This window comes from Typopeltis vanoorti, chromosome 12, assembly GCF_054136105.1.
Source record: "Typopeltis vanoorti isolate ZY-2024b chromosome 12, IOZ_Tvanoo_1.0, whole genome shotgun sequence".
Taxonomy (NCBI): Eukaryota; Metazoa; Arthropoda; class Arachnida; order Uropygi; family Thelyphonidae; genus Typopeltis; species Typopeltis vanoorti.
In genome coordinates this window covers 67950927-67966613 of record NC_143560.1, presented here as the reverse complement: position 1 = coordinate 67966613, position 15687 = coordinate 67950927, and the positions used below count along the sequence as shown (strand labels likewise).

The window sequence follows — 15687 nt, the reverse complement described above, 5'->3', positions numbered from 1 at the left end:
TATAATAACATATGTAAAAGACAAGGATACATGAAAAAATAAATAAATTTAAGAAAATCTGTGAAACAATTTGAACATTAAATAAAAAAACAAGACAAGAAACTTAAATTATATAAAGTAATGGCCACTTCAAAATCAGTAAATGGTTCCAAAATATGCATCGTTAAAAAGAATGATCAAAGTGAATATTATTATTATTATTATTTCTGATACCTCCAAGGAGTCCGAAAACTCATCGTGGGAGGACACCTACAACTGTCTCAACCACTACACCGAACCTCTACTACGAATCATCTCCATCAACACCATCTACCGCCCACCTCCTCCACCACCACCACCACAACTAATATGCTATGTCTGTAAATTGCGTGTGTTCTCAAGGGCCGATTTGTCTGTATGCAGGATGAAAAACCCGAGTTTCTGGGAGAAAAAACCGTGCTACCTCCGTATGAGATTGGCTAACTCACCTTCGACTGAAATCATCCAGATAAAGATTTCTCCCATCGCGATAAGAATCAAACTTAGGCCTATTCCAATCGAAGGGCGCAACGTACCGTCTTTCTTCCAATTGCGCTACTGATGTGCTATTATATAGACAGCAGAAATAGCCTTTTAAAAATGTTTAAGAGATGCACAAAATTAGACCATTTAAATGATGAAGATAAGAAGAGAGAGATGAGTATTTATATTTTAAATGAAAATATCAAAGAAAATATAGAGAGAAATGGAAAGTTATTTAGGATGGAAAGATATCTGCTATCAAAAGAAATTAAATATAGAACAAAATGAAAAGAACGAAAGAAGGAAAGAGAGAGAGAGAGAGAGAGAGAGAGACAGGCAAAGAAGTTGCAAGATGGAAAGACCAGTGAAGCCAGAACAACTGAATGACTAATCGTTGATGAGAAGAAGATTTACAAGTTGAATTCTAATCAATCTTGGTATAAGTAAGTTTTTTTTTTTTTTTGTCCCTAGATGTTTAATTTTACATTAAACTTAGAAAAATTAAAACAAAGAATACACCATGATAATACATATGTTACCGCTAAAGCTCGACAGCCGTTAATGTGCACATTACCTAGCTAATCTGCAGATTAACTGATTTGCTCCGTTAACGTGCAGAATCAAGAGTTTTCTGCATTTTACCTAGGTAATGTGCACATTAACGGCTTCTGTATCGTTAAAGTTCAAAAGTTTGTTTCTCTCATTTCCTTTCCCTACTCCTTCCCCCCTCTCCCTCCACTTTTAGTTTGGTTTTGCCAGTGTCATATGTTTTGCAAATTCATTTCCTTAATTGTAATAATATTTTAAACCGTTTGATTCTTTGTATTATAGTTTTTTAATTGATTGATGATTGATTCTATCAACTAATTTGTTGATTGTCGATTGCATTAACTTGATTCTTTAGATGTCGAAAAATAAATAAATAACATTATGTTAATTTAAGCGTACAGAAACGTTGCTGTTGTTCCAGAAAAGATCTTATTTTCACTTTAACGAGTGCCTAGTAGGTAATGTGCAGATTATCTAGGTAATTTGCCACACGTTAACGAATCACCCTAGTTAATCTGCACAATACCTGGATAATCTGCAGAATAACTGATTTCTGCACTTTAGCGGTAACACATACACTAATATAACAGCCAAGATTAGGAACATGAGATGGTGATAATTCGCTTGGTTGAACAGAGGGAAGGAGTGATGACAAGAGGCCATCCCTGGAAGTTATGAAAGGAAACCGTGAGCAAGAGGGTGAGGAGTGGTTGAACCATGGAATGCCTGATGGAGTGGTGAGAGTGAGAATGGTCAATGAGTTTAAGGAGTGGTATGATAGATTTTGTGTTTTGTGTTTCTTAGGGGAGGGGAGGAACCTCCCCTCGATGAGTCTTGACAGACTTTGTGTTTCTCAGGAAGGACCTTCCACGATGAGTCTTTTGACTCCATGGAGGCCTGGATAATAATAATAATAATAATAACTGTCTGCTGCATTTACTGATATCTTTGTCTGTCTATTTAGCCAGAAAGCACACTCATTATCAAATGATGAAGATAGAGACTGGCAACCAACCTTTTTTTCAAAATTTTTAGTTTCATTAATCCTAGTAAATCCCAGGAGCTCTTGCTCATCTATTTAACTCTATCTTTGGCATCATTTTCTGCGGCTCACACTTTCTTCACATTCTTTCCTAAAAAAACTCCCACCATCACTTTTGAGCCTTGGGTAGTTTCTTGCTATCATATCAAATGCTCTTCCAAATGAATCATCCTTATCCTACTTCTATACATAGTCCCTATCCTCAGAATTTATTTGATTTCACTATGTTAATCTCCTCTGTCTACTTCACATTTCCATCTCCTCAATTTCCTCAACTATTCTTTCTTTCTAAGGATACATATAACATTGTTTACCATGTAATAATTTTGTAAGTTTTCATTTTCAGGTTCACAGGAACCTTATCACACATAATCTCAGATATGCTAGCCACTCAGCAGATACTGTGTGCAATTTCAAATCCTATCATGGGCATAGGATGGATGTTAGTTAATGTTTATAAATGGGAAATGAATTCAGTACCTGGTATAAGACCACCTCCCCACTTATCAGACATTTGAAGAAGTGGGTTTAAAATCATGTAATCATTCCATGTTTAGTCTCTAGAACAGGATTTCCTAATTATGTTAAATTTGTTTTTTACCTATAAACAATAAAAAAAATGCTTAGTCTACCTGTAGCACTAGAAATGCTTAATTTTTAAAGCATGCTTAGTCTGCCTGAAGCACTAATGTACCAAATCTTTTCATTATTATTATTATTATTATTATTATTATTATTATTATTATTATTATTATATCTAACTTCAATGGAGTCAAAGGACTCATCATGGAAACTCCTCTGTCCACTTACACATTTCCATCTCCTCAATTTCCTCAGCTGTTCTTTCTTTCTTTCTAAGGATACATATAACAGAGTTTACAATGTAACAATTTTGTAAGTGTTCATTTTCAGGTTCACAGGAACTTTATCACACATAATCTCAGATATACTAGCCACTCAACAGGTATACAATTTCAAATCCTTTCATGGGCATAGCATTGATGTTAGTTAATGTTTTTAAATAGGAAATGAATTCAGATCACCTCCCACTTATTAGATGTTTAAAGAAGTGGCTTGAAATCAATTATTGTTCTCGAATTTGGTCTCATATCACCCAGTGTCTCTAGAACAGGATTTCCTAATTATGTTAACATTTCATGCTTTCTGCAATCACCACACTTTCAGGAAATGCACTCCATTCACCAATCACTTTTCATGCAAAGAACCTGATTCTCGCTCCCCTGCCCACACCATCCTTATACAGCTTCCATAGATGCTCTCTAGTTCCTTGCCTCCCTCTACACTATGAAATATCTATTATTAGTAGTAGTAGTATGATTTAGGCCTGCATGGAGTCAAAAGATTCATCATGGGAGGCCCATCCTAGAAAACACAGTCTATCATACCACTCCTTGAACTCACTGACCATTTGTGCTCTCACTACTCTATCAGGCATTGCATTCCATGGTTCATCCACCCTCCATGCATAGAAACCATTCTTCACCCTCTTGCTCACAGCTTCCATTCATAACTTCCAGGGATGCCACCTTGTCCTCATTCCCTCCCTCCCTCCCTCTGTTCCATGAAGCGAAAGAACTCTCCAGTGTCAACCCTGTAACTACCTCTCAACAGTTTAAAAGTCTCAATCATAACACCTCTCCTTCTTCTATCCACCAAACTCTGCAGTCCACATTCCCTCAGCCTGTCCTCATAACAAACATTGTACAGACCTGATAACATCTTTGTTATCTTCGGCTGCACCCTTTCCACAGTTAATTTATTACCTTCAAATCCTGGAGATCAAATTCGAGAACAATAGTAAAAATGTGGTCTGATCAGGGCTTTATACAATGGAATGACAACTCTTTTATCTCTGTAGGTCAGCATCCTTCTCAGTATTTCAACAATCTTCTGGGTTACTTTCACTACCTTTGCAATGTACTCCCTTAATTTCAAGTTTCTATCAATCATTACCCCCAGATCCCTTGCCTACCCAACTTCCTCCAGTACAGTTCCTCCCATCGATGTATCCCAAACTTCAAGACTTGACATTTAGCTGCATTAAACTGATACTCCTGTTCATTTTTCCATCTGTCCTGTTTATTGAAATCCTCTTGCAGGCTACCACATCTGCTATTACTAATAACACTTCCCAGCTCCACATCATCTGCAAACAACTGAATATCCCCTGAAATTCACTGATAATGTCATTGATATAAAGGGTAAACAATACAGGCCCCAGTAATGAGCCCTGTAGGATCCCACTTGTAATCTTCTGCCTCCTTGATATTTCCCCCTCCCCTCCATGCACAACTGTCTGATACCTATTATATAGCCAATCCTGAATCTAGTTCACTAACCTGACATCTAAACCCATGAGCTGCAACTCAATTATCAGCTTATCATGTGGTATCCTGTCAAATGCCTTTGTAACATCCAAAAAAATGGCAGAATATGCCTTTCCCTCATCAACTGCTCTTGTCACTTTATTATAAAAGGCAGTAATATTACTAAGTCCCTGTTTGGGTGCTATTTGTTTGCCAGCTGGTTGGCCGAGTAGTTAGCATATCCGCTCTCCAGCCAAAAGGCTGCGGGTTCAAATCCCGTTGTGGGCATGGATGTTTACGATTGTCTGTGGAAATATTAGTAGTGTCGTGGGTGGTAGATGACGTTGGTGTAGTTGCGGTTAGAGTGAGCTATAGAGTAGACAGAATTGTAGAGTAGGTGCTCTCCCTCAATGAGTCCTTGAACTCCCTGGATGTGTCATATAATAATAATAACAATAAAGCAAGAGCACCCCTTAACAAATCCATGTTGACTCTCACAGATAACATTATCCTCATCTTCCCAATGCTGTATATGGTCCCTCACTAATTTCTCCAACATCTTATCAACTATGATGTAACACAAACTGATCTATAATTTGACACTTCCAGACTGGAAGAGTGTAGCTACTTCCAGTCTGTTTATTATTTTACCCTCTTTTCACTCCTTGGGTACCTTTCCCTTGGCCAGACTTTTGTTGAAAAGCCAGGTAAATGGAGCTGTCAATTCTTTAGCACATTCTCTCAAAACCAGTGGTGAAATTCCATCCAGTACTCAGCATTTGAAACACACTCTCCTCTTGCACTTCTAAACCTTGAACCTGCCCTATCCCTATAGTATTAAAACCTACATCCAAGATGAAATACCCCAATAAAGTATTCATTGAACAACTTCACTATGTCCTTTGCATCGGTCACTCTATTCCCATTTTCAACATGAATAACATTCCAACAATGTCATTCTTCCACAATCATTTCTCTCTTACTGGCCACATAGCTAAAAAATTCCTTAAGATTTTCTTTGGATCTCAGGGCCAATCTCTTCTCATATTCCAGTTTTGCCTTCCTTAACATGCTAGTCACTCTCCTGGTCTGAGTCGTATATTCTTCATGCATCTGCTCTCCACCCCTCTCCTTATATTCAGGAGAGGTTTCATCATTTTCTAACTATCAGTTTCTGTTTGATATTGTTTGTCATCCATTTTACACCAAATTGTGTCCTCTTCACTCATAGCATACAGCCTACTATGGCTGCTAATAAATATCTTGCCCATTCAATTCCTCCCTCCATGGAATTGCCCCAAGTAGATATCTAAGACTATTATAATTACTTCCCTTATAATTCCACATGCATTCCTTTCTCTTTGATACTCCACCATGTCTATTCATCTTCCAAGTTAAAACCACATGATCACTCTCTCCAACTGGCGGGGGGGGGGGGGGGCAGAGATGCCATCTCAGTTATAAATAGCTCTATAGCTCTTCTGATGTTATGACCAAATACAAAACTCTTGAACCTGATGTTCCTTCTACTACATGTTGTCTAAGATATTTGTCCCTCAAGAATTCTAGAAATTCCATTTCCTTATTACTGCATGCAGTTCTGATTCCCAATTTATACTGCTATAGTTAAAATCTCCCATAAAATTCATTCTTCTTGCACTCGCCAAGCTCAACTGGCTAAACATTTCCTGCTCCTCACCCTTTATGCTCCCTGGCTTGTAGCAACACCTCACTAAATATCCTGTCTACCTCACACCATATGCTTTCAAAACCATTAGTACCACTGCCTTCCAAATCCTCCACTCTGAGAGGACACAAGTCATCGCTTATCACAATCAGTACTCCACCAATGCATTTTCCCTACCTATCCTGTTGAAAAATGCTGTATCCTGCTACTTCTATTCTTGTTAGTATATATCATCCTCTGTCAATCAACCATATCTCAAAGATCCCAATAATCTTTGGACCAGCTGATGCTATCAGAACCACCAATTCATCTCCTTTATTCTGGATACTCCTGGCATTAGTATAAAGAATAAAAATATCACTGTTTCTAAACCAATCATTATTCCCTCCAGACTTCTACTGGATTCAGCATTACCCAATGTATTCCCCCTTCTCCCAAGCACCTATTCCCACAAGAAGCTACCCCTGCTACCATCCACACTGATAATTTTAATTTCCCTACACTGACTCATTTTCAGGGAACCATAATCTCTCCAGATACCTACGTCCTTCCTCATTCAAATACAGGAGGCCTCTCGCATACAGTTCCTTTTTGTCCTCAAATGCCCTCCAAGCATCCACGAACTCCAAGCCTCTCTCTTTTGGCACATTCTGGCTATCATATCATTCATTATTAATGCTCTTCTTCTCAGCTCTTCATTATCATACCTGGGTAATACATGCACAATCTTCTCTCTCTGAGTCTTCTTATGTACAACCTTAAGTATGAGCCTCAGATCTCTTTTCACCAGATTCACACTACCTCTCAAATCATTTGTGCCCACCATCACAATTATTTCATCCACCCTTTCACCCCACTTAATTGCCATAACCACACATTCTATTGTTCTTCCAAGCAAACACTCCTCAGGCATCCTATCTTGCACACCACAGATCATCGAGTCTCCATACATCACACCTCTTACCACTCTCTTCCTTCCTTACTCACCTAAATCCCTCTCTCTCTCTCTCTCTCTCTCTCCTCTAATACTTTCTTTCTTTGTTCCCCTACTTACCTGCTGTCCTGGCATCTCTCCATTCCCTACTCGCCTTGCCTTTTTCTCATTCCCTCTCTTCTGCAGTTTCTGTTCTCTCCTCTTTTATCATTCACATAACTCTCTCACTCCTACTCTGATATGATTTGCATTCATCCCTTCCATTCACTTAATCTCTTCTTTCACTCTTCTCAATTCATTTTCAAGACACTCCACTTCCTCTTTCAGTGCATCTATCTCTCTCTCTCTGAAAGCTACCAACTCTTACTCGCCATTCATCCTCCCAACTAAGACCATCTCCGAAAACTTCATAATGATTCAAACTTTCCACACTTCCCACTTTTATTTTTTCATTTACATTCCACTCGTTATCCTCACCCTCTATGACATTACGTGTCTCTCTCTAGGTTAGTATTCTTCTGCAACACTGCTGAGTTCTGTTATGCTACTCTCCAACTCACAAAGTTCTTCCTATTTCCTACATTTTCTGCATATATGCACACTCCAATCTCTCACTTGCCACATATCCAACTGTTGGGATGCATACGTGCCACAAGCACTGCATACTACAAAATCCCATAGTATGCTATGCAAAAGTATGATATGCAAAATGTAGTCCTTAGATTGGGGAGGACTTGGTGACAAGCCATTGGTACGCTAAGCTAAGAATAAACCAACAGCAAAACACAATATAAACAATAAAAAAAACTCCAATAACAACACTTTTGAAGGACACTTGTATCAAACTGAAAAAAAAAAAATTGTAACCCAATTTGAGACAAAAAGCCACACTGTATACTGATTTCTCCACATTAATCTGGAAACACCCCCCTTCACCAACTTATATGTCATATCCATTCTTCTTTCTTCTATTCACAAGACTCTGTAAGTTGCATTTCCTCAATCTTCCCTTGTTAACATTCTATAAACTTGACACTAACTTAATAAACCTTCTCCAATAATACATCCTCATCCCCCTGAAAACCAAGTGACCATATCTGTAACCCATATGTGTACTGATCAAAGATTTATATAAGGGAACCATAATGTCATTTCTTCTGCATGTCGATGTCCTCTTCATGATTGTCATATTGCATTGGGATGTTCTTACAATTTCAGCAATGTGGCCCCTAAACTTAATGTCTCTATCCATCATCACTCCCACTCTCATCTCCTCTACCTCCCTCAAATTGTGTACTCTGTATCCTTACCTACCTTACATACCAATTTTCAAAACCTTGTACTTTGCAACATTAAATTGATAACTCCACTCATTTGCCCACTCATACAGTCTATTCAGATCCTCCTGCAATGCCACAATATCTCTACTTCTCATAACTGTTCCAAACTTAGCATCATTGGTGAAGAGCTGCATACCTCCAGTTAAGTCAGGCCCAGTATCATTAACATGCAAATTAAACCAGTGGTTCCCAAACGTTTTCGGTTCAAGGCGCCCTTAGTGTATCAGAATTTTTACAAGGCACCCAAAGTCAGAACATTTGAGAGCCTACCTAACAAGTTGCAATATGCAGTTGGTGCGGTTAGGTTGGTTAGGTTAAAAAAAAACGAAACATGCATTTCAAATTAACAAACAATTTATGTAAAAAGTATTAAATAAGTACATATTTTGAACAATCAAATCACTAATAAATAAATTGCAATTAGTGGGATGGGGAGTCTGTTGTTCACTGAACATCTTCTCAAATCTTGGAATCAAACTGGATACATCCTCATTTCCTGTTCCACGTTGATTTTCATACAATACTTGCTTTTTTATTACAGCGACTGCCGAAAATCCAGCTTTGCACAAATATGATGTTGCAAATGGAATTAAGATTTGGAACTGATATCCAAAAGTCAGTTAGTTCCATGCTGCCAAATTTTGTCTTCAATGTATTGTAGTAAGACAGCTCAATAAGATTTTCTTCTTCTATAGAAATAAATTCAGATGGAGCTTTAACCCTGAATGGATCTTGAATCCATGAAAACTTGTTGATATTATCTTCTTGAAAATATTTTTCAAACCAGTTGATAAGCACTGATAGCTGCTCTTCAAAAACAGATTTTATGTTGTGAGAGATCAACTTCATTGGAGATTACAAACTGCTGCTACAAAGGAAAAAAATCTTTGCCACAGGCTTCCTTCATTTTTCTTCTCCATAGCTGTAATTTTTTTCTGAAAGCTGAAATCTTTAAAATGTGCATATTGCTTCCCTGCAGGGAGAGATTTAACACATTTAACTTTTCAAAGATATCACATAAGTATGCTAGTTTTACTCAAAAATTCGTTTCCACGAGGTGTTTGGCATACTCGTGTTTTTCCCTCTTTAAGAAAAGTACATTTCCTGCTGTAATTCATTCATACGGGATTCATACTTTTTACACTTTGGGACAATACATTGCCACAAGAGATAAAGTTTACCATATTCACCACACATTCTAAGACCAAATTCAGTGGAGGATTCAGATACTTTGATGTGAGTGCTTTTCTGTGAAAGATGCAATGGGTCCACAGTGAATCCAGCACTTTTCTTCGAATGAGCACCTGCAACCCTCCATAAATGCCACTATCAATACAGACACCAACGCACTTTGTCCACTCCAAATTATTTTCAACCATAAATGTGTCCAGGATCTCGAACAAGTCTCGAGCCTTGGTACTTACAGTGATACTTTTACAAAAGAGGTCTTCTACAATGTCATTACTATCTACAAACCACACATAACAAATCAAATGTGCATCCTTATTACTGTCTGTGACTTCATCAAGCTACAGCCCAAATTCCTTCCCTTTTATTTTTTCAATTAATTGATCATTGAGATCCCCCGTCATGTGCTGGATTCTGCGACTGATAGTAATGTTAGACAAAGCACCTTTGAAAGCAGTTTCCCTGCATACTGACCGATCATAATGTTTACCAGATCTACAGCAGCCAGTAGAATTAGTTGTTCTGCGATGGTATGAGGCTTTTTACACTCTACAACTCTATATGCAACCCTGTATGATGCTAGCAGAGCACTGCTTGGTATTGCCACCTGCTGAAAAAAGTATCTTTTTGTTGTTCTAATTCGTTTAACTTTCTGGTAAAATAATTGCAAGGTTTGCCAACCATGTTTCAATGATTGGTTTCTTAATGGCACTCTGGTGCCAAAACTTTCATACACAGTACACACTGCAGTCTCTCTTCATCATTGACATCTGTCAATGTAAAAGCCAAAATACAAATAACTGTTGTCATATTTATGACATTTCCCCTTCTTCTCACCCCTGCCATTAGTTTGTGGCGTGTCCACTTTATTTTCACTCCTACAATGCATATTAATGTAGTGACATTGCATAAGGGTGGTAACAGACTGGAAGTGTCTAATTATAGCCCCCCCCTCAATGAGTCTTGACAGACTTTATGTTCTTAGGAAGGATCTCCCACAATGAGTCTTTTGACTCCATGGAGGCCTGAATAATAATAATAATAATAATAATAATAATAATAATAATAATAATAATGTTGAATAAAAACTTATCCATTTTTAGGAAGATAAGAACAACAACTTTCAAAAATTTGCTTGATCACAACGTCATTCAGTTGGTTTGATCTTCAATAAATCAATACCGCAGAAACAGCTATTTATATACAAACACCAAGTACCAAGAAAATTTGATAAATAACTAGAACAATCCAGTCACTATATTCACACTGATACACTGAGTGACACTCATGTCTGTTTGTGCAGCAGACTGAGAAACAACTGCCTTCTGCACTGCAGTAACTAGAACAATCCAGAGTTTAATAGACTCCCATTAAAATTCTGATATCAAGCATCATCTAGTATTACTATGTGTTACTAAAAGCAAAACAGTTAGTGGTTTGTACAGTGTTTGTTAGATGTCAAAATATTCCAATATTTTCACTGAAATGATTCTAAAACCACATGGGATAAGTGTCATTTCAGTAAAAATATTGGAATTTTTGCAGTGCCCCAAGGTGCCATAGTGCACAGTTTGGGAACTGCTGAGTTAAACAATAATGGTCCCAAAACAGATCCCCGTGACACCCCAATAGTGATCTTCCTCTTTTGGAATACCACTGCTCCATATACAACCTACTGATACCTGCCTGACAGCCAGTCAGTAATCCAATTTACTAGTCTGCTATCTAATCCCATCCGATTTGCTTCAGTTTAGCTACTAGCTTGTCATGTGGCAGTTGATTAAAGGCCTTTGAAAAATCCAATATAATTAATATAAAGTTTACTTAATTTCTCAATGGTGAATAAGCGCAGGAATACTTCCTGCTCATTTACCAGCAGTCCTTCTTCTGCCATACCTTCTATACTCCAGCTTCTCCTGATATTGCCATCACTAGGATGAGATACACTGATAAAATCGATCATTAAATAATTCAACTATATTCACTGCATTGGTTACCAATCTGCCAGTGTCATCAACTAATATCATCTCCCTATAGTCATTTTTCCTTTTATTTTCTACATATCGAAATAACTCATTAGGATTTTTTTAGCTTGTGGGAGCCACAAAAAATAAAATAAAATAAACTATGTATGCATATATATATATATATATATATATATATATATATATATATATATATATATATATATATATATATATATATATATATATATATATGCTGCCATTTAGCTTAACCAGTCTTCACTGTTTATCTTATATCACTTTCAATCCCTCTTCCTGTGTACAGTAACTAGTAAAATGAGCAGCAAAATTTTAAGTATTTAAATTTTGCTACACATTTTGCTCTCATGGTATATCATGAATCCACTTTTCCTTCCTCACTTCCCACCATTACCTCAAGTTTAACACCACATTTATTCTTAATTCTGTTCTGCAGATTTTCTTCTAAATTTTGTTTTGATCTCATGGGATAATCAATTCATCTGCATAGAGAATATCCAAAGATATCTCTATTTTGTCATTTTCTGTTAATGTTTCTAGAATAGTAATAAACAAAAATGGGAAACAGATTCAGGACTGACCAAACTGCTCTGTATTATTATGCTGTGTGTATTGCCATTTTGGAGTCCTCATATTGTAGTCTTACATAGGCAATTCTATGGAGTTGGAAGACCCCTTTCAGAAGACCTATCAAACATTTCATTAAACGCTAATCAACTATTGCACATTACCTGTTATACCTGTCATTGAACTTAATACATATCTCTATATTTTTCTGACAAACCACTCAGGCAGAAAAGTGGAGATATGATTGAGACAATTTATAGGGAGCATTTCACAAACCTGTTACCATCATAGTCACAAACTATGCAATCCTATCTGCCTCCTCCTCCACAAGAAATCCAAGTGACTACAGCTATGCACAAGTAGTCCAGATGTGGCCATAAAAAAGACAGAGAGAGAAAGAGAGAGAGATAATAACCACTTTATCTCTACTCGTTAGAGTATTTTTCAATAAGAAGGTAATCCTGTGCACACTATTTTAGCCACTTCTAAAATATGCCATTTGACTTTAACTCCCTTTATCATTCCCATATTCCTACCTCATTAATTTAATGCAGCCCAGTTCCATCAAGCTGAACACTCTTTTAGCATCCATGCTAACTTTTTCATCAGTCTTTGTTTCCAAATTTTTATTCAGTTTGTGCAACAACTCTAATACCTCCTCCTCATACACCTGAGTTTCTTCAGGTGAAAAGGTAATAGCGAGAGCAATTTGCATATACCAAGTTTTTAGCATTCAGCAAAATGGGCATTCATTAGTTGAACAACCTCTTCTACATCTGTCACCTTCACACCATCTGCTTTCAGTAGAGTTTTTCTTTCATGTTCATGCTTTCTTTTACTTGCAACATAACAACAGAATTTTTTGGGGGTTATCTTTAGCTTGCAGAGCCAGATTCTCTGCATACTCAGCTTCCTGTACAATAGATGTATCTCTTTTGGTGTTCTCTTTATAGTTTTCATAACTGATATCATCCTTATGTACATAGGTATCCCTTCTGTATCATAAGATTACACATCCAATTCATGGCTACCTTATTTCTTTGAACTCTAGTGACTTGTTCATATTGCATCATATAGGTATTTTTTAAATGCTTCCTATGCACTGTTAATGTTCTTCCCATCCAACAATCAATACCATGATGCAGAATCCAGCATACTCCTCACTTGGTAATAATTTCCTTCTTTTTAGTTTGGCATATAACCTTTCCTGAATGTTCCATTCAGGAAAGGTTATATGCCATCACCCTCCAGGTAAGGAGGGTGATTGGTTGGTGAGAGTAGCTAAAGAGAGGTATGAACTTTTTGTCTTCATTAGCTAACTGAATATCTCCATCCAAATCTTCGCCAATATCATTAATATACAAGTTAAATAGTAATGGCTCTAAAACAGACCCCTGAGGCACTCCACTAGTGACTTTCCTTTTCCAGGATATCGCACCCAGATGGCATATAACCTTTCCTGAATGGAACATTCAGGAAAGGTTATATGCCATCACCCTCCAGGTAAGGAGGGTGATTGGTTGGTGAGAGTAGCTAAAGAGAGGTATGAACAGCAGTTAGCTAATGAACACAAAAAGAATCCTAGGGAGTTCTTTCGATACGTAGCCAGCAAAAGAAAGAATGATTATGGAAGGATGACATTGATCGGAGAAAATGGTATAAAGACAGCTGTTGCAGAATGTGTGGTGGAGATACTTAATGAGTAGTTCATAAAGATCTTTCAATCTTGTGAATGTGACTTCATGGAGAGATTGAGAGCAGTTGATGATGGGGAGGAGAGACTGACTGTAAGTGAGAAAGAGGTGTTTGGGGAGTTGAGTAAACTAGATGTAAATAAGGCTGTGGGACTTGATAATATATCACCGTGTATTCTGAAGGAAAGTGCCAGAGAGTTGACACCTGCCTTGACATATTTTTTTAATACGAGTCTTGCACTTGGTCAAATTCCTAAGGAGTGGAAGGAGAGCAAGATTGTGCCACTTCATAAAGGAGGTGATCGAACTCAAGCATCAAACTATAGGCCTATCTCTGTGTCAGGTGTTGTAGTTAAATTGTTGGAGAAGCTTGTGAGAACTAGGGTCCAGAGTTGAGTAGATAACAATGGTATAATCTTTGATGGACAGCATGGATTTGCTAAAGGGAGGTCATGTTTTAGTAATCTACTTACTTATTACAATAAAGTGATTGCTTCCTTTGACAGAGGAGAAGGAGAAGGATACACAGTAATATACTTGGATTTCACAAAAGCTTTTGATAGAGTACCTCATGAAAAGTTGACAGTCAAACTAGAGCAGATGGGGTTGGATATTAGATTAGTGCATTGGATTGGAGACTGGCTACCTGATGGATATCGCACCCCCATACACAACAAGTTGTGTATGGGGGTGCGATATCCTGGAAAAGGAAAGTCACTAGTGGAGTGCCTCAGGGGTCTGTTTTAGAGCCATTACTATTTAACTTGTATATTAATGATATTGGCGAAGATTTGGATGGAGATATTCAGTTGTTTGCAGATGATGCAAAGTTGGGACGAACCATAAAGAGTAGTGAAGATGTTGTGGCCTTGCAAGAAGACTTGAATAAACTGAGTGATTGGGCATGGAAATGGGGATGTGAGTTCAATGTTGCAAAATGTAAGGTTTTAAAATTTGGAACAAAGATGGGATGCAAAATTTATGCTTGGTGAGAATATATTGTTGGAGATAGAGGAAATAAGACATCTGGGGGTGATAGTGGATAAGGATCTAAAATTTAGGGGGCATATCACCAAAATTGTGAAGACAACACAAAGGCTTCTGGGAATGATGCGAAGGAGACTGACGTGTAGAAGTAGGGAGATTCTTGTTCCGTTGTATGAGGCTTTGATTAGGTCACACATGGACTTATGTGCCCAGATTTGGTCACCGGGTTTTCAGAAGGATGAAGAGATGTTGGAAAGGGTCCAAAGGTGACTGACTAAGGTTAGTTTCTGACCTCTGGAATGTTGAGTATGAGGAAAGATTGAGAAGATGTAATTTGCAGAGTCTGGTGGAGAGGAGGAAGAGGGGAGATATGATAGAGACCTACAAGTTGGTAAAGGGTTGTTATAAGATCAATGGTGGAGAAGTTCTACAGAGAATAGTGGGAGATCAGGGGAGAACCAGAGGTCATCCCTGGAAACTGTATAAAGAGGGTGTGAGTAGGGGAGTGAGAGGCAGGTTTTTTTTATGCAAAGTTGTGAATGATTGGAATGCCTTGCCTGAGAGTATGGTGTCTGCAAGTTTAAGGCTCGGTATGATGAGATGTGTGTGTGATAAAAGGATCTCCCAGATGAGCCTTTGATTCCATGAGGTGTTGGGATAATAATAATAATAATAATAATAACATTCATAAACTTAGCAACTTCCCAAGTGAGTACTGCATGATCACTATTACCAATCAGAAGCAGAATAGTTACGTCTTTAATTGAAACTCCCACTGACACTGTAATAAAATCTAATACTCTTTGACTTTGAGTTCCTGCTGTCACATGCTGCTTGAGGAAGTTGTCTTGCAACAGCTCAATAAATT

General features: G+C 37.6%; 1 protein-coding gene across 1 annotated transcript in view; it reads right to left on the bottom strand.

Moving 5' to 3' along the window:
- Positions 1–15687, bottom strand: part of LOC150100865 (uncharacterized) — a 583033-nt gene that overhangs the window by 402340 nt on the left and 165006 nt on the right. The window lies entirely within an intron of this gene.